Here is an 18,521-nt window from a genome sequence, read left to right as displayed (position 1 = left end):
AGAACAAGCCACAGTTTTCCCTGCTGGCTCTTTGGGCGTGGGACTAGTCTCCAGAGATATGGCCATTTTTGTGCTTGGCGTGGCGCCAAGTGGGAAAGGGTGGTTTTGAGGCTGAAGGCAGCAGGAAAGCCTGCAGCCCCCAGGTGTGTGGGGCTACGCAAGCGGTTCCCAAAGAGCTTTAGAACAAGCCACAGTTTTCCCTGCTGGCTCTGTGGGTGTGGCACCAATCTCCAGACATATAGCCATTTTTGTGCCTGGCGTGGCGCCAAGTGGGAAAGGGCGGTTTTGAGGCTGAAGGCAGCAGGAAAGCCTGCAGCCCCCAGGTGTGTGGGGCTACGCAAGCGGTTCCCAAAGAACTTTAGAACAAGGCATAGTTTTCCCTGCTGGCTCTTTGGGCGTGGCACCAATCTCCAGCCATATTGCCATTTTTGTGCCTGGCGTGGCTCCAAGTGGGAAAGGGTGGTTTTGAGGCTGAAGGCAGCAGGAAAGCCTTCAGCCCCCAGGTGTGTGGGGCTACGCAAGCAGTTCCCAAATAGCTTTAGAACAAGCCACAGTTTTCCCTTCTGGCTCTTTGGGCGTGGGACCAACCTCCAGACATATGGCCATTTTTGTGCCTGGCGCGGCGCCAAGTGGGAAAGGGTGGCTTTGAGGCTGAAGGCAGCAGGAAAGCCTGCAGCCCCCAGGTGTGTGGGGCTACGCAAGCGGTTCCCAAAGAGCTTTAGAACAAGCCACAGTTTTCCCTGCTGGCTCTTTGGGCGTGGGACCAATCTCCAGACATATCGCCATTTTTGTGCCTGGCGCGGCGCCAAGTGGGAAAGGGTGGTTTTGAGGCTGAAGGCAGCAGGAAAGCCTGCAGCCCCCAGGTGTGTGGGGCTACGCAAGCGGTTCCCAAAGAGCTTTAGAACAAGCCACAGGTTTCCCTGCTGGCTCTTTGTTCGTGGGAACCATCTCCAGACATATGGCCATTTTTGTGCCTGGCGCCTTGCCAAGTGGGAAAGGGTGGTTTTGAGGCTGAAGGCAGCAGGAAAGCCTGCAGCCGCAAGCAGTTTTCGGCCACGCAAGCGGTTCCCAAAGAGCTTTAGAACAAGGCATATTTTCCCCTGCTGGCTCTTTGGGTGTGGGAATAATCTCCGGAAATATTACCATTTTAGAGGCTGGTGCCGCGCCAAGTGGGAAAGGGTGGTTTTGAGGCTGAAGGCAGCAGGAAAGCCTGCAGCCCCAAGCAGTGTTCGGCCTCGCAAGCGGTTCCCAAAGAGCTTTAGAACAAGGCATAGTTTTCCCAGCTGGCTCTTTGTGCGTGGGACCAATCTCCAGACATATGGCCATTTTTGTGCCTGGCGCAGTGCCAAGTGGGAAAGGGTGGTTTTGAGGCTGAAGGCAGCAGGAAAGCCTGCAGCCCCCAGGTGTGTGGGGCTACGCAAGCGGTTCCCAAAGAGCTTTAGAACAAGGCATAATTTTCCTTGCTGGCTCTTTGGGTGAGGGACCAATCTCCAGACATATTGCCATTTTTGTGCCTGGCGCGGCGCCAAGTGGGAAAGGGTGGCTTTGAGGCTGAAGGCAGCAGGAAAGCCTGCATCCCCCAGGTGTGTGGGTCTACGCAAGCGGTTCCCAAAGAGCTTTAGAACAAGCCACAGTTTTCCCTGCTGGCTCTTTGGGCGTGGGACTAGTCTCCAGAGATATGGCCATTTTTGTGCTTGGCGTGGCGCCAAGTGGGAAAGGGTGGCTTTGAGGCTGAAGGCAGCAGGAAAGCCTGCAGCCCCCAGGTGTGTGGGGCTACGCAAGCGGTTCCCAAAGAGCTTTAGAACAAGGCATAGTTTTCCCTGCTGGCTCTTTGGGCGTGGGACCAATCTCCAGACATATGGCCATTATTGTGCCTGGCGCGGCGCCAAGTGGGAAAGGGTGGTTTTGAGGCTGAAGGCAGCAGGAAAGCCTGCAGCGGCAAGCAGTTTTCGGCCACGCAAGCGGTTCCCAAAGAGCTTTAGAACAAGGCATATTTTCCCCTGCTGGCTCTTTGGGTGTGGGAATAATCTCCAGAAATATTACCATTTTAGAGGCTGGTGCCGCGCCAAGTGGGAAAGGGTGGTTTTCAGGCTGAAGGCAGCAGGAAAGCCTGCAGCCCCAAGCAGTGTTCGGCCACGCAAGCGGTTCCCAAAGAGCTTTAGAACAAGGCATATTTTTCCCAGCTGGCTCTTTGTGCGTGGGACCAATCTCCAGACATATGGCCATTTTTGTGCCTGGCGCAGTGCCAAGTGGGAAAGGGTGGTTTTGAGGCTGAAGGCAGCAGGAAAGCCTGCAGCCCCCAGGTGTGTGGGGCTACGCAAGCGGTTCCCAAAGAGCTTTAGAACAAGGCATATTTTTCCCTGCTGGCTCTTTGGGCATGGGACCAATCTCCAGACATATGGCCATTTTTGTGCTTGGCGTGGCGCCAAGTGGGAAAGGGTGGCTTTGAGGCTGAAGGCAGCAGGAAAGCCTGCAGCCCCCAGGTGTGTGGGGCTACGCAAGCGGTTCCCAAAGAGCTTTAGAACAAGGCATAGTTTTCCCTGCTGGCTCTTTGGGCGTGGGACCAATCTCCAGACATATGGCCATTATTGTGCCTGGCGCGGCGCCAAGTGGGAAAGGGCGGTTTTGAGGCTGAAGGCAGCAGGAAAGCCTGCAGCCCCCAGGTGTGTGGGGCTACGCAAGCGGTTCCCAAAGAGCTTTAGAACAAGGCATAGTTTTCCCTGCTGGCTCTTTGGGTGTAGGAATAATCTCCAGAAATATTACCATTTTAGAGGCTGGTGCTGCGCCAAGTGGGAAAGGGTGGTTTTCAGGCTGAAGGCAGCAGGAAAGCCTGCAGCCCCCAGGCCTGTGGCGCTGCGCAAGCGTTTCCCAAAGAGCTTTAGAACAAGCCACAGTTTTCCCTGCTGGCTCTTTGGGCGTGGGACCAGTCTCCAGACATATGTATATTTTAGAGGCTGGCGCGGCGCCAAGTGGGAAAGGGTGCTTTTGAGGCTGAAGGCAGCAGGAAAGCCTGCAGCCCCCAGGTGTGTGGGGCTACGCAAGCGGTTCCCAAAGAGCTTTAGAACAAGGCATAGTTTTCCCTGCTGGCTCTTTGGGCGTGGGACCAATCTCCAGACATATGGCCATTTTTGTGCCTGGCACGGCGCCAAGTGGGAAAGGGCGGTTTTGAGGCTGAAGGCAGCAGGAAAGCCTGCAGCCCCCAGGTGTGTGGGGCTACGCAAGCGGTTCCCAAAGAGCTTTAGAACAAGCCACAGGTTTCCCTGCTGGCTCTTTGGGCGTGGGACCAATCTCCAGACATATGGCCATTTTTGTGCCTGGCGCGGCGCCAAGTGGGAAAGGGTGGTTTTGAGGCTGAAGGCAGCAGGAAAGCCTGCAGCCCCCAGGTGTGTGGGGCTACGCAAGCGGTTCCCAAAGAGCTTTAGAACAAGGCATAGTTTTCCCTGCTGGCTCTTTGGGTGTGGGAATAATCTCCAGAAATATTACCATTTTAGAGGCTGGTGCCGCGCCAAGTGGGAAAGGGTGGTTTTCAGGCTGAAGGCAGCAGGAAAGCCTGCAGCCCCAAGCAGTGTTCGGCCACGCAAGCGGTTCCCAAAGAGCTTTAGAACAAGGCATATTTTTCCCAGCTGGCTCTTTGGGCGTGGGACCAATCTCCAGACATATAGCCATTTTTGTGCCTGGCGCAGTGCCAAGTGGGAAAGGGTGGTTTTGAGGCTGAAGGCAGCAGGAAAGCCTGCAGCCCCCAGGTGTGTGGGGCTACGCAAGCGGTTCCAAAATAGCTTTAGAACAAGGCATATTTTTCCCTGCTGGCTCTTTGGGCGTGGGACCAGTCTCCAGACATATCGCCATTTTTGTGCCTGGCGCGGCGCCAAGTGGGAAAGGGTGGTTTTGAGGCTGAAGGCAGCAGGAAAGCCTGCAGCCCCCAGGTGTGTGGGGCTACGCAAGCGGTTCCCAAAGAGCTTTAGAACAAGGCATAGTTTTCCCTGCTGGCTCTTTGGGTGAGGGACCAATCTCCAGACATATGGCCATTTTTGTGCCTGGCGTGGCTCCAAGTGGGAAAGGGTGGTTTTGAGGCTGAAGGCAGCAGGAAAGCCTGCAGCCCCCAGGTGTGTGGGGCTACGCAAGCGGTTCCCAAAGAGCTTTAGAATAAGCCACAGTTTTCCCTGCTGGCTCTTTGGGCGTGGAACCCATCTCCAGACATATGGCCATTTTTGTGCCTGGCGCGGCACTAAGTTGGAAAGGGTGGTTTTGAGGCTGAAGGCAGCAGGAAAGCCTGCAGCCCCCAGGTGTGTGGGGCTACGCAAGCGGTTCCCAAAGAGCTTTAGATCAAGCCACCGTTTTCCCTGCTGGCTCTTTGGGTGTGGCACCAATCTCCAGACATATTGCCATTTTTGTGCCTGGAGTGGCTCCAAGTGGGAAAGGGTGGCTTTGAGGCTGAAGGCAGCAGGAAAGCCTGCAGCCCCCAGGTGTGTGGGGCTACGCAAGCGGTTCCCAAAGAACTTTAGAACAAGGCATAGTTTTCCCAGCTGGCTCTTTGGGCGTGGCACCAATCTCCAGCCATATTGCCATTTTTGTGCCTGGCGTGGCTCCAAGTGGGAAAGGGTGGTTTTGAGGCTGAAGGCAGCAGGAAAGCCTTCAGCCCCCAGGTGTGTGGGGCTACGCAAGCGGTTCCCAAAGAGCTTTAGAACAAGGCATAGTTTTCCCTGCTGGCTCTTTGGGCGTGGGACCAATATCCAGACATATCGCCATTTTTGTGCCTGGCGCGGCGCCAAGTGGGAAAGGGTGGTTTTGAGGCTGAAGGCAGCAGAAAAGCCTGCAGCCCCCAGGTGTGTGGGGCTACGCAAGCGGTTCCCAAAGAGCTTTAGAACAAGCCACAGGTTTCCCTGCTGGCTCTTAGGGCGTGGGAACCATCTCCAGACATATGGCCATTTTTGTGCCTGGCGCCTTGCCAAGTGGGAAAGGGTGGTTTTGAGGCTGAAGGCAGCAGGAAAGCCTGCAGCCCCCAGGTCTGTGGGGCTACGCAAGCGGTTCCCAAAGAGCTTTAGAACAAGGCATAGTTTTCCCTGCTGGCTCTTTGGGCGTTGGACCAGTTTCCAGACATATCGCCATTTTTGTGCCTGGCGCGGCGCCAAGTGGGAAAGGGTGGTTTTGAGGCTGAAGGCAGCAGGAAAGCCTGCAGCCCCCAGGTGTGTGGGGCTACGCAAGCGGTTCCCAAAGAGCTTTAGAACAAGGCATAGTTTTCCCTGCTGGCTCTTTGGGTGAGGGACCAATCTCCAGACATATGGCCATTTTTGTGCCTGGCGTGGCTCCAAGTGGGAAAGGGTGGTTTTGAGGCTGAAGGCAGCAGGAAAGCCTGCAGCCCCCAGGTGTGTGGGGCTACGCAAGCGGTTCCCAAAGAGCTTTAGAACAAGCCACAGTTTTCCCTGCTGGCTCTTTGGGCGTGGGACCAATCTCCGGACATATGGCCATTTTTGTGCCTGGCGCGGCGCCAAGTGGGAAAGGGTGGTTTTGAGGCTGAAGGCAGCAGGAAAGCCTGCAGTCCCCAGGTGTGTGGGGCTACGCAAGCGGTTCCCAAAGAGCTTTAGAACAAGCCACAGTTTTCCCTGCTGGCTCTTTGGGCGTGGGACCCATCTCCAGACATATGGGCATTTTTGTGCCTGGCGCGGCACTAAGTTGGAAAGGGTGGTTTTGAGGCTGAAGGCAGCAGGAAAGCCTGCAGCCCCCAGGCGTGTGGGGCTACGCAAGCGGTTCCCAAAGAGCTTTAGAACAAGCCACAGTTTTCCCTGCTGGCTCTTTGGGTGTGGCACCAATCTCCAGACATATTGCCATTTTTGTGCCTGGCGTGGCTCCAAGTGGGAAAGGGTGGCTTTGAGGCTGAAGGCAGCAGGAAAGCCTGCAGCCCCCAGGTGTGTGGGGCTACGCAAGCGGTTCCCAAAGAACTTTAGAACAAGGCATAGTTTTCCCTGCTGGCTCTTTGGGCGTGGCACCAATCTCCAGCCATTTTGCCATTTTTGTGCCTGGCGTGGCTCCAAGTGGGAAAGGGTGGTTTTGAGGCTGAAGGCAGCAGGAAAGCCTTCAGCCCCCAGGTGTGTGGGGCTACGCAAGCGGTTCCCAAAGAGCTTTAGAACAAGGCATATTTTCCCCTGCTGGCTCTTTGGGCGTGGGACCAGTCTCCAGACATATCGCCATTTTTGTGCCTGGCGCGGCGCCAAGTGGGAAAGGGTGGTTTTCAGGCTGAAGGCAGCAGGAAAGCCTGCAGCCCCAAGCAGTGTTCGGCCACGCAAGCGGTTCCCAAAGAGCTTTAGAACAAGGCATAGTGTTCCCTGCTGGCTCTTTGGGCGTGGGAACCATCTCCAGACATATGGCCATTTTTGTGCCTGGCGCCTTGCCAAGTGGGAAAGGTTGGTTTTGAGGCTGAAGGCAGCAGGAAAGCCTGAAGCCCCCAGGTCTGTGGGGCTACGCAAGCGGTTCTCAAAGAGCTTTAGAACAAGGCATAGTGTTCCCTGCTGGCTATTTGAGCGTGGGACCAATCTCCAGACATATGGCCATTTTTGTGCTTGGTGTGGCGCCAAGTTGGAAAGGGTGGTTTTGAGGCTGAAGGCAGCAGGAAAGCCTGCAGCCGCAAGCAGTTTTCGGCCACGCAAGCGGTTCCCAAAGAGCTTTAGAACAAGGCATATTTTCCCCTGCTGGCTCTTTGGGTGTGGGAATAATCTCCAGAAATATTACCATTTTAGAGGCTGGTGCCGCGCCAAGTGGGAAAGGGTGGTTTTCAGGCTGAAGGCAGCAGGAAAGCCTGCAGCCCCAAGCAGTGTTCGGCCACGCAAGCGGTTCCCAAAGTGCTTTAGAACAAGGCATATTTTTCCCAGCTGGCTCTTTGTGCGTGGGACCAATCTCCAGACATATGGCCATTTTTGTGCCTGGCGCAGTGCCAAGTGGGAAAGGGTGGTTTTGAGGCTGAAGGCAGCAGGAAAGCCTGCAGCCCCCAGGTGTGTGGGGCTACGCAAGCGGTTCCCAAAGAACTTTAGAACAAGGCATAGTTTTCCCTGCTGGCTCTTTGGGCGTGGCACCAATCTCCAGACATATGGCCATTTTTGTGCCTGGCGTGGCTCCAAGTGGGAAAGGGTGGTTTTGAGGCTGAAGGCAGCAGAAAAGCCTGCAGCCCCCAGGTGTGTGGGGCTACGCAAGCGGTTCCCAAAGAGCTTTAGAACAAGGCATATTTTCCCCTGCTGGCTCTTTGGGCGTGGGACCAGTCTCCAGACATATCGCCATTTTTGTGCCTGGCGCGGCGCCAAGTGGGAAAGGGTGGTTTTCAGGCTGAAGGCAGCAGGAAAGCCTGCAGCCCCAAGCAGTGTTCGGCCACGCAAGCGGTTCCCAAAGAGCTTTAGAACAAGGCATAGTGTTCCCTGCTGGCTATTTGAGCGTGGGACCAATCTCCAGACATATGGCCATTTTTGTGCTTGGTGTGGCGCCAAGTGGGAAAGGGTGGTTTTGAGGCTGAAGGCAGCAGGAAAGCCTGCAGCCGCAAGCAGTTTTCGGCCACGCAAGCGGTTCCCAAAGAGCTTTAGAACAAGGCATAGTTTTCCCTGCTGGCTCTTTGGGTGTGGGAATAATCTCCAGAAATATTACCATTTTAGAGGCTGGTGCCGCGCCAAGTGGGAAAGGGTGGTTTTCAGGCTGAAGGCGGCAGGAAAGCCTGCAGCCCCAAGCAGTGTTCGGCCATGCAAGCGTTTCCCAAAGAGCTTTAGAACAAGGCATATTTTTCCCAGCTGGCTCTTTGGGCGTGGGACCAATCTCCAGACATTTAGCCATTTTTGTGCCTGGCGCAGTGCCAAGTGGGAAAGGGTGGTTTTGAGGCTGAAGACAGCAGGAAAGCCTGCAGCCCCCAGGTGTGTGGGGCTACGCAAGCGGTTCCCAAAGAGCTTTAGAACAAGCCACAGGTTTCCCTGCTGGCTCTTAGGGCGTGGGAACCATCTCCAGACATATGGCCATTTTTGTGCCTGGCGTGGCTCCAAGTGGGAAAGGGTGGTTTTGAGGCTGAAGGCAGCAGGAAAGCCTGCAGCCCCCAGGTCTGTGGGGCTACGCAAGCGGTTCCCAAAGAGCTTTAGAACAAGGCATAGTTTTCCCTGCTGGCTCTTTGGGCGTGGGACCAGTCTCCAGACATATCGCCATTTTTGTGCCTGGCGCGGCGCCAAGTGGGAAAGGGTGGTTTTGAGGCTGAAGGCAGCAGGAAAGCCTGCAGCCCCCAGGTGTGTGGGGCTACGCAAGCGGTTCCCAAAGAGCTTTAGAACAAGGCATAGTTTTCCCTGCTGGCTCTTTGGGTGAGGGACCAATCTCCAGACATATGGCCATTTTTGTGCCTGGCGTGGCTCCAAGTGGGAAAGGGTGGTTTTGAGGCTGAAGGCAGCAGGAAAGCCTGCAGCCCCCAGGTGTGTGGGGCTACGCAAGCGGTTCCCAAAGAGCTTTAGAACAAGCCACAGTTTTCCCTGCTGGCTCTTTGGGCGTGGGACCAATCTCCGGACATATGGCCATTTTTGTGCCTGGCGCGGCGCCAAGTGGGAAAGGGTGGTTTTGAGGCTGAAGGCAGCAGGAAAGCCTGCAGTCCCCAGGTGTGTGGGGCTACGCAAGCGGTTCCCAAAGAGCTTTAGAACAAGCCACAGTTTTCCCTGCTGGCTCTTTGGGTGTGGCACCAATCTCCAGACATATTGCCATTTTTTTGCCTGGCGTGGCTCCAAGTGGGAAAGGCTGGCTTTGAGGCTGAAGGCAGCAGGAAAGCCTGCAGCCCCCAGGTGTGTAGGGCTACGCAAGCGGTTCCCAAAGAACTTTAGAACAAGGCATAGTTTTCCCTGCTGGCTCTTTGGGCGTGGCACCAATCTCCAGCCATATTGCCATTTTTGTGCCTGGCGTGGCTCCAAGTGGGAAAGGGTGGTTTTGAGGCTGAAGGCAGCAGGAAAGCCTTCAGCCCCCAGGTGTGTGGGGCTACGCAAGCGGTTCCCAAAGAGCTTTAGAACAAGGCATATTTTCCCCTGCTGGCTCTTTGGGCGTGGGACCAGTCTCCAGACATATGGCCATTTTTGTGCCTGGCGCGGCGCCAAGTGGGAAAGGGTGGTTTTCACGCTGAAGGCAGCAGGAAAGCCTGCAGCCCCAAGCAGTGTTCGGCCACGCAAGCGGTTCCCAAAGAGCTTTAGAACAAGGCATAGTTTTCCCTGCTGGCTCTTTGGGCGTGGGAACCATCTCCAGACATATGGCCATTTTTGTGCCTGGCGCCTTGCCAAGTGGGAAAGGTTGGTTTTGAGGCTGAAGGCAGCAGGAAAGCCTGAAGCCCCCAGGTCTGTGGGGCTACGCAAGCGGTTCTCAAAGAGCTTTAGAACAAGGCATAGTGTTCCCTGCTGGCTATTTGAGCGTGGGACCAATCTCCAGACATATGGCCATTTTTGTGCTTGGTGTGGCGCCAAGTGGGAAAGGGTGGTTTTGAGGCTGAAGGCAGCAGGAAAGCCTGCAGCCGCAAGCAGTTTTCGGCCACGCAAGCGGTTCCCAAAGAGCTTTAGAACAAGGCATATTTTCCCCTGCTGGCTCTTTGGGTGTGGGAATAATCTCCAGAAATATTACCATTTTAGAGGCTGGTGCCGCGCCAAGTGGGAAAGGGTGGTTTTCAGGCTGAAGGCAGCAGGAAAGCCTGCAGCCCCAAGCAGTGTTCGGCCACGCAAGCGGTTCCCAAAGAGCTTTAGAACAAGGCATATTTTTCCCAGCTGGCTCTTTGTGCGTGGGACCAATCTCCAGACATATGGCCATTTTTGTGCCTGGCATAGTGCCAAGTGGGAAAGGGTGGTTTTGAGGCTGAAGGCAGCAGGAAAGCCTGCAGCCCCCAGGTGTGTGGGGCTACGCAAGCGGTTCCCAAAGAGCTTTAGAACAAGGCATAATTTTCCTTGCTGTCTCTTTGGGTGAGGGACCAATCTCCAGACATATTGCCATTTTTGTGCCTGGCGCGGCGCCAAGTGGGAAAGGGTGGCTTTGAGGCTGAAGGCAGCAGGAAAGCCTGCATCCCCCAGGTGTGTGGGTCTACGCAAGCGGTTCCTAAAGAGCTTTAGAACAAGCCACAGTTTTCCCTGCTGGCTCTTTGGGCGTGGGACTAGTCTCCAGAGATATGGCCATTTTTGTGCTTGGCGTGGCGCCAAGTGGGAAAGGGTGGTTTTGAGGCTGAAGGCAGCAGGAAAGCCTGCAGCCCCCAGGTGTGTGGGGCTACGCAAGCGGTTCCCAAAGAGCTTTAGAACAAGCCACAGTTTTCCCTGCTGGCTCTGTGGGCGTGGCACCAATCTCCAGACATATAGCCATTTTTGTGCCTGGCGTGGCGCCAAGTGGGAAAGGGCGGTTTTGAGGCTGAAGGCAGCAGGAAAGCCTGCAGCCCCCAGGTGTGTGGGGCTACGCAAGCGTTTCCCAAAGAGCTTTAGAACAAGGCATAGTTTTCCCTGCTGGCTCTTTGGGCGTGGGACCAATCTCCAGACATATGGCCATTTTAGAGGCTGGTGCCGCGCCAAGTGGGAAAGGGTGGTTTTGAGGCTGAAGGCAGCAGGAAAGCCTGCAGCCCCAAGCAGTGTTCGGGCACGCAAGAGGTTCTCAAAGAGCTTTAGAACAAGGCATAGTTTTCCCTGCTGGCTCTTTGGGCGTGGGACCAGTCTCCAGACATATGGCCATTTTTGTGCCTGGCGCAGCGCCAAGTGGGGAAGGGTGGTTTTGAGGCTGAAGGCAGCAGGAAAGCCTGCAGCCCTCAGGTCTATGGGGCTACGCAAGCGGTTCTCAAAGAGCTTTAGAACAAGGCTTAATTTTCCCTGCTGGCTCTTTGGGCGTGGGAACCATCTCCAGACATATGGCCATTTTTGTGCCTGGCGCGGCGCCAAGTGGGAAAGTGTGGTTTTGAGGCTGAAGGCAGCAGGAAAGCCTGCAGCCCCAAGCCGTGTTCGGCCACGCAAGCGGTTCCCAAAGAGCTTTAGAACAAGGCATATTTTTCCCAACTGGCTCTTTGGGCGTGGGACCAATCTCCAGACATATAGCCATTTTTGTGCCTGGTGCAGTGCCAAGTGGGAAAGGGTGGTTTTGAGGCTGAAGGCAGCAGGAAAGCCTGCAGCCCCCAGGTGTGTGGGGCTACGCAAGCGGTTCCAAAATAGCTTTAGAACAAGGCATATTTTTCCCTGCTGGCTCTTTGGGCGTGGGACCAGTCTCCAGACATATCGCCATTTTTGTGCCTGGCGCGGCGCCAAGTGGGAAAGGGTGGTTTTGAGGCTGAAGGCAGCAGGAAAGCCTGCAGCCCCCAGGTGTGTGGGGCTACGCAAGCGGTTCCCAAAGAGCTTTAGAACAAGGCATAGTTTTCCCTTCTGGCTCTTTGGGTGAGGGACCAATCTCCAGACATATGGCCATTTTTGTACCTGGCGTGGCTCCAAGTGGGAAAGGGTGGTTTTGAGGCTGAAGGCAGCAGGAAAGCCTGCAGCCCCCAGGTGTGTGGGGCTACGCAAGCGGTTCCCAAAGAGCTTTAGAATAAGCCACATTTTTCCCTGCTGGCTCTTTGGGCGTGGCACCAATCTCCAGACATATGGCCATTTTTGTGCCTGGCGCGGCACTAAGTTGGAAAGGGTGGTTTTGAGGCTGAAGGCAGCAGGAAAGCCTGCAGCCCCCAGGTGTGTGGGGCTACGCAAGCGTTTCCCAAAGAGCTTTAGAACAAGCCACAGTTTTCCCTGCTGGCTCTTTGGGTGTGGCACCAATCTCCAGACATATTGCCATTTTTGTGCCTGGCGTGGCTCCAAGTGGGAAAGGGTGGCTTTGAGGCTGAAGGCAGCAGGAAAGCCTGCAGCCCCCAGGTGTGTGGGGCTACGCAAGCGGTTCCCAAAGAGCTTTAGAACAAGGCATAGTTTTCCCTGCTGGCTCTTTGGGTGAGGGACCAATCTCCAGACATATGGCCATTTTTGTGCCTGGCGTGGCTCCAAGTGGGAAAGGGTGGTTTTGAGGCTGAAGGCAGCAGGAAAGCCTGCAGCCCCCAGGTGTGTGGGGCTACGCAAGCGGTTCCCAAAGAGCTTTAGAACAATCCACAGTTTTCCATGCTGGCTCTTTGGGCGTGGGACCAGTCTCCGGACATATGGCCATTTTTGTGCCTGGCGCGGCGCCAAGTGGGAAAGGGTGGTTTTGAGGCTGAAGGCAGCAGGAAAGCCTGCAGTCCCCAGGTGTGTGGGGCTACGCAAGCGGTTCCCAAAGAGCTTTAGAACAAGGCATAGTTTTCCCTGCTGGCTCTTTGGGCGTGGGACCCATCTCCAGACATATGGGCATTTTTGTGCCTGGCGCGGCACTAAGTTGGAAAGGGTGGTTTTGAGGCTGAAGGCAGCAGGAAAGCCTGCAGCCCCCAGGTGTGTGGGGCTACGCAAGCGGTTCCCAAAGAGCTTTAGAACAAGCCACAGTTTTCCCTGCTGGCTCTTTGGGTGTGGCACCAATCTCCAGACATATTGCCATTTTTGTGCCTGGCGTGGCTCCAAGTGGGAAAGGGTGGCTTTGAGGCTGAAGGCAGCAGGAAAGCCTGCAGCCCCCAGGTGTGTGGGGCTACGCAAGCCGTTCCCAAAGAACTTTAGAACAAGGCATAGTTTTCCCTGCTGGCTCTTTGGGTGTGGCACCAATCTCCAGACATATTGCCATTTTTGTGCCTGGCGTGGCTCCAAGTGGGAAAGGGTGGTTTTCAGGCTGAAGGCAGCAGGAAAGCCTGCAGCCCCAAGCAGTGTTCGGCCACGCAAGCGGTTCCCAAAGAGCTTTAGAACAAGGCATAGTTTTCCCTGCTGGCTCTTTGGGCGTGGGAACCATCTCCAGACATATGGCCATTTTTGTGCCTGGCGCCTTGCCAAGTGGGAAAGGTTGGTTTTGAGGCTGAAGGCAGCAGGACAGCCTGAAGCCCCCAGGTCTGTGGGGCTACGCAAGCGGTTCTCAAAGAGCTTTAGAACAAGGCATAGTGTTCCCTGCTGGCTATTTGAGCGTGGGACCAATCTCCAGACATATGGCCATTTTTTTGCCTGGCGCAGTGCCAAGTGGGAAAGGGTGGTTTTGAGGCTGAAGGCAGCAGGAAAGCCTGCAGCCCCCAGGTGTGTGGGGCTACGCAAGCGGTTCCCAAAGAGCTTTAGAACAAGGCATAATTTTCCTTGCTGGCTCTTTGGGTGAGGGACCAATCTCCAGACATATTGCCATTTTTGTGCCTGGCGCGGCGCCAAGTGGGAAAGGGCGGTTTTGAGGCTGAAGGCAGCAGGAAAGCCTGCAGCCCCCAGGTGTGTGGGGCTACGCAAGCGGTTCCCAAAGAGCTTTAGAATAAGGCATATTTTTCCCTGCTGGCTCTTTGGGCATGGGACCAATCTCCAGACATATGGCCATTTTTGTGCTTGGCGTGGCGCCAAGTGGGAAAGGGTGGCTTTGAGGCTGAAGGCAGCAGGAAAGCCTGCAGCCCCCAGGTGTGTGGGGCTACGCAAGCGGTTCCCAAAGAGCTTTAGAACAAGGCATAGTTTTCCCTGCTGGCTCTTTGGGCGTGGGACCAATCTCCAGACATATGGCCATTATTGTGCCTGGCGCGGCGCCAAGTGGGAAAGGGCGGTTTTGAGGCTGAAGGCAGCAGGAAAGCCTGCAGCCCCCAGGTGTGTGGGGCTACGCAAGTGGTTCCCAAAGAGCTTTAGAATAAGGCATATTTTTCCGTGCTGGCTCTTTGGGCATGGGACCAATCTCCAGACATATGGCCATTTTTGTGCCTGGCGCGGCGCCAAGTGGGAAAGGGCGGTTTTGAGGCTGAAGGCAGCAGGAAAGCCTGCAGCCCCCAGGTGTGTGGGGCTACGCAAGCGGTTCCCAAAGAGCTTTAGAACAAGCCACAGTTTTCCCTGCTGGCTCTTTGGGCGTGGGACCAATCTCCAGACATATGGCCATTTTTGTGCCTGGCACGGCTCCAAGTGGGAAAGGGCGGTTTTGAGGCTGAAGGCAGCAGGAAAGCCTGCAGCCCCCAGGTGTGTGGGGCTACGCAAGCGGTTCCCAAAGAGCTTTAGAACAAGCCACAGTTTTCCCTGCTGGCTCTTTGGGCGTGGGAACCATCTCCAGACATATGGCCATTTTTGTGCCTGGCGCGGCGCCAAGTGGGAAAGGGTGGTTTTGAGGCTGAAGGCAGCAGGAAAGCCTGAAGCCCCCAGGTGTGTGGGGCTACGCAAGCGGTTCCCAAAGAGCTTTAGAACAAGGCATAGTTTTCCCTGCTGGCTCTTTGGGTGTAGGAATAATCTCCAGAAATATTACCATTTTAGAGGCTGGTGCTGCGCCAAGTGGGAAAGGGTGGTTTTCAGGCTGAAGGCAGCAGGAAAGCCTGCAGCCCCCAGGCCTGTGGCGCTGCGCAAGCGTTTCCCAAAGAGCTTTAGAACAAGCCACAGTTTTCCCTGCTGGCTCTTTGGGCGTGGGACCAATCTCCAGACATATGGCCATTTTTGTGCCTGGCACGGCGCCAAGTGGGAAAGGGCGGTTTTGAGGCTGAAGGCAGCAGGAAAGCCTGCAGCCCCCAGGTGTGTGGGGCTACGCAAGCGGTTCCCAAAGAGCTTTAGAACAAGCCACAGATTTCCCTGCTGGCTCTTTGGGCGTGGGACCAATCTCCAGACATATGGCCATTTTTGTGCCTGGCGCGGCGCCAAGTGGGAAAGGGTGGTTTTGAGGCTGAAGGCAGCAGGAAAGCCTGCAGCCCCCAGGTGTGTGGGGCTACGCAAGCGGTTCCCAAAGAGCTTTAGAACAAGGCATAGTTTTCCCTGCTGGCTCTTTGGGCGTGGGACCAATATCCAGACATATCGCCATTTTTGTGCCTGGCGCGGCGCCAAGTGGGAAAGGGTGGTTTTGAGGCTGAAGGCAGCAGAAAAGCCTGCAGCCCCCAGGTGTGTGGGGCTACGCAAGCGGTTCCCAAAGAGCTTTAGAACAAGCCACAGGTTTCCCTGCTGGCTCTTAGGGCGTGGGAACCATCTCCAGACATATGGCCATTTTTGTGCCTGGCGCCTTGCCAAGTGGGAAAGGGTGGTTTTGAGGCTGAAGGCAGCAGGAAAGCCTGCAGCCCCCAGGTCTGTGGGGCTACGCAAGCGGTTCCCAAAGAGCTTTAGAACAAGGCATAGTTTTCCCTGCTGGCTCTTTGGGCGTGGGACCAGTCTCCAGACATATCGCCATTTTTGTGCCTGGCGCGGCGCCAAGTGGGAAAGGGTGGTTTTGAGGCTGAAGGCAGCAGGAAAGCCTGCAGCCCCCAGGTGTGTGGGGCTACGCAAGCGGTTCCCAAAGAGCTTTAGAACAAGGCATAGTTTTCCCTGCTGGCTCTTTGGGTGAGGGACCAATCTCCAGACATATGGCCACTTTTGTGCCTGGCGTGGCTCCAAGTGGGAAAGGGTGGTTTTGAGGCTGAAGGCAGCAGGAAAGCCTGCAGCCCCCAGGTGTGTGGGGCTACGCAAGCGGTTCCCAAAGAGCTTTAGAACAAGCCACAGTTTTCCCTGCTGGCTCTTTGGGCGTGGGACCAGTCTCCGGACATATGGCCATTTTTGTGCCTGGCGCGGCGCCAAGTGGGAAAGGGTGGTTTTGAGGCTGAAGGCAGCAGGAAAGCCTGCAGTCCCCAGGTGTGTGGGGCTACGCAAGCGGTTCCCAAAGAGCTTTAGAACAAACCACAGTTTTCCCTGCTGGCTCTTTGGGCGTGGGACCCATCTCCAGACATATGGGCATTTTTGTGCCTGGCGCGGCACTAAGTTGGAAAGGGTGGTTTTGAGGCTGAAGGCAGCAGGAAAGCCTGCAGCCCCCAGGTGTGTGGGGCTACGCAAGCGGTTCCCAAAGAGCTTTAGAACAAGCCACAGTTTTCCCTGCTGGCTCTTTGGGTGTGGCACCAATCTCCAGACATATTGCCATTTTTGTGCCTGGCGTGGCTCCAAGTGGGAAAGGGTGGCTTTGAGGCTGAAGGCAGCAGGAAAGCCTGCAGCCCCCAGGTGTGTGGGGCTACGCAAGCGGTTCCCAAAGAACTTTAGAACAAGGCATAGTTTTCCCTGCTGGCTCTTTGGGCGTGGCACCAATCTCCAGCCATATTGCCATTTTTGTGCCTGGCGTGGCTCCAAGTGGGAAAGGGTGGTTTTCAGGCTGAAGGCAGCAGGAAAGCCTGCAGCCCCAAGCAGTGTTCGGCCACGCAAGCGGTTCCCAAAGAGCTTTAGAACAAGGCATAGTTTTCCCTGCTGGCTCTTTGGGCGTGGGAACCATCTCCAGACATATGGCCATTTTTGTGCCTGGCGCCTTGCCAAGTGGGAAAGGTTGGTTTTGAGGCTGAAGGCAGTAGGAAAGCCTGCAGCCCCCAGGTGTGTGGGGCTACGCAAGCGGTTCCCAAAGAGCTTTAGAACAAGGCATAGTTTTCCCTGCTGGCTCTTTGGGCGTGGGACCAATCTCCAGACATATGGCCATTATTGTGCCTGGCGCGGCGCCAAGTGGGAAAGGGCGGTTTTGAGGCTGAAGGCAGCAGGAAAGCCTGCAGCCCCCAGGTGTGTGGGGCTACGCAAGTGGTTCCCATAGAGCTTTAGAATAAGGCATATTTTTCCGTGCTGGCTCTTTGGGCATGGGACCAATCTCCAGACATATGGCCATTTTTGTGCCTGGCGCGGCGCCAAGTGGGAAAGGGCGGTTTTGAGGCTGAAGGCAGCAGGAAAGCCTGCAGCCCCCAGGTGTGTGGGGCTACGCAAGCGGTTCCCAAAGAGCTTTAGAACAAGCCACAGTTTTCCCTGCTGGCTCTTTGGGCGTGGGACCAATCTCCAGACATATGGCCATTTTTGTGCCTGGCACGGCGCCAAGTGGGAAAGGGCGGTTTTGAGGCTGAAGGCAGCAGGAAAGCCTGCAGCCCCCAGGTGTGTGGGGCTACGCAAGCGGTTCCCAAAGAGCTTTAGAACAAGCCACAGTTTTCCCTGCTGGCTCTTTGGGCGTGGGAACCATCTCCAGACATATGGCCATTTTTGTGCCTGGCGCGGCGCCAAGTGGGAAAGGGTGGTTTTGAGGCTGAAGGCAGCAGGAAAGCCTGAAGCCCCCAGGTGTGTGGGGCTACGCAAGCGGTTCCCAAAGAGCTTTAGAACAAGGCATAGTTTTCCCTGCTGGCTCTTTGGGTGTAGGAATAATCTCCAGAAATATTACCATTTTAGAGGCTGGTGCTGCGCCAAGTGGGAAAGGGTGGTTTTCAGGCTGAAGGCAGCAGGAAAGCCTGCAGCCCCCAGGCCTGTGGCGCTGCGCAAGCGTTTCCCAAAGAGCTTTAGAACAAGCCACAGTTTTCCCTGCTGGCTCTTTGGGCGTGGGACCAATCTCCAGACATATGGCCATTTTTGTGCCTGGCACGGCGCCAAGTGGGAAAGGGCGGTTTTGAGGCTGAAGGCAGCAGGAAAGCCTGCAGCCCCCAGGTGTGTGGGGCTACGCAAGCGGTTCCCAAAGAGCTTTAGAACAAGCCACAGGTTTCCCTGCTGGCTCTTTGGGCGTGGGACCAATCTCCAGACATATGGCCATTTTTGTGCCTGGCGCGGCGCCAAGTGGGAAAGGGTGGTTTTGAGGCTGAAGGCAGCAGGAAAGCCTGCAGCCCCCAGGTGTGTGGGGCTACGCAAGCGGTTCCCAAAGAGCTTTAGAACAAGGCATAGTTTTCCCTGCTGGCTCTTTGGGCGTGGGACCAATATCCAGACATATCGCCATTTTTGTGCCTGGCGCGGCGCCAAGTGGGAAAGGGTGGTTTTGAGGCTGAAGGCAGCAGAAAAGCCTGCAGCCCCCAGGTGTGTGGGGCTACGCAAGCGGTTCCCAAAGAGCTTTAGAACAAGCCACAGGTTTCCCTGCTGGCTCTTAGGGCGTGGGAACCATCTCCAGACATATGGCCATTTTTGTGCCTGGCGCCTTGCCAAGTGGGAAAGGGTGGTTTTGAGGCTGAAGGCAGCAGGAAAGCCTGCAGCCCCCAGGTCTGTGGGGCTACGCAAGCGGTTCCCAAAGAGCTTTAGAACAAGGCATAGTTTTCCCTGCTGGCTCTTTGGGCGTGGGACCAGTCTCCAGACATATCGCCATTTTTGTGCCTGGCGTGGCTCCAAGTGGGAAAGGGTGGTTTTGAGGCTGAAGGCAGCAGGAAAGCTTGCAGCCCCCAGGTGTGTGGGGCTACGCAAGCGGTTCCCAAAGAGCTTTAGAACAAGGCATAGTTTTCCCTGCTGGCTCTTTGGGTGAGGGACCAATCTCCAGACATATGGCCATTTTTGTGCCTGGCGTGGCTCCAAGTGGGAAAGGGTGGTTTTGAGGCTGAAGGCAGCAGGAAAGCCTGCAGCCCCCAGGTGTGTGGGGCTACGCAAGCGGTTCCCAAAGAGCTTTAGAACAAGCCACAGTTTTCCCTGCTGGCTCTTTGGGCGTGGGACCAATCTCCGGACATATGGCCATTTTTGTGCCTGGCGCGGCGCCAAGTGGGAAAGGGTGGTTTTGAGGCTGAAGGCAGCAGGAAAGCCTGCAGTCCCCAGGTGTGTGGGGCTACGCAA

This window comes from Chroicocephalus ridibundus, chromosome 3 (assembly GCF_963924245.1).
Source record: "Chroicocephalus ridibundus chromosome 3, bChrRid1.1, whole genome shotgun sequence".
In the NCBI taxonomy this organism is placed as follows: domain Eukaryota; kingdom Metazoa; phylum Chordata; class Aves; order Charadriiformes; family Laridae; genus Chroicocephalus; species Chroicocephalus ridibundus.
This window is presented reverse-complemented; position numbering follows the sequence as displayed.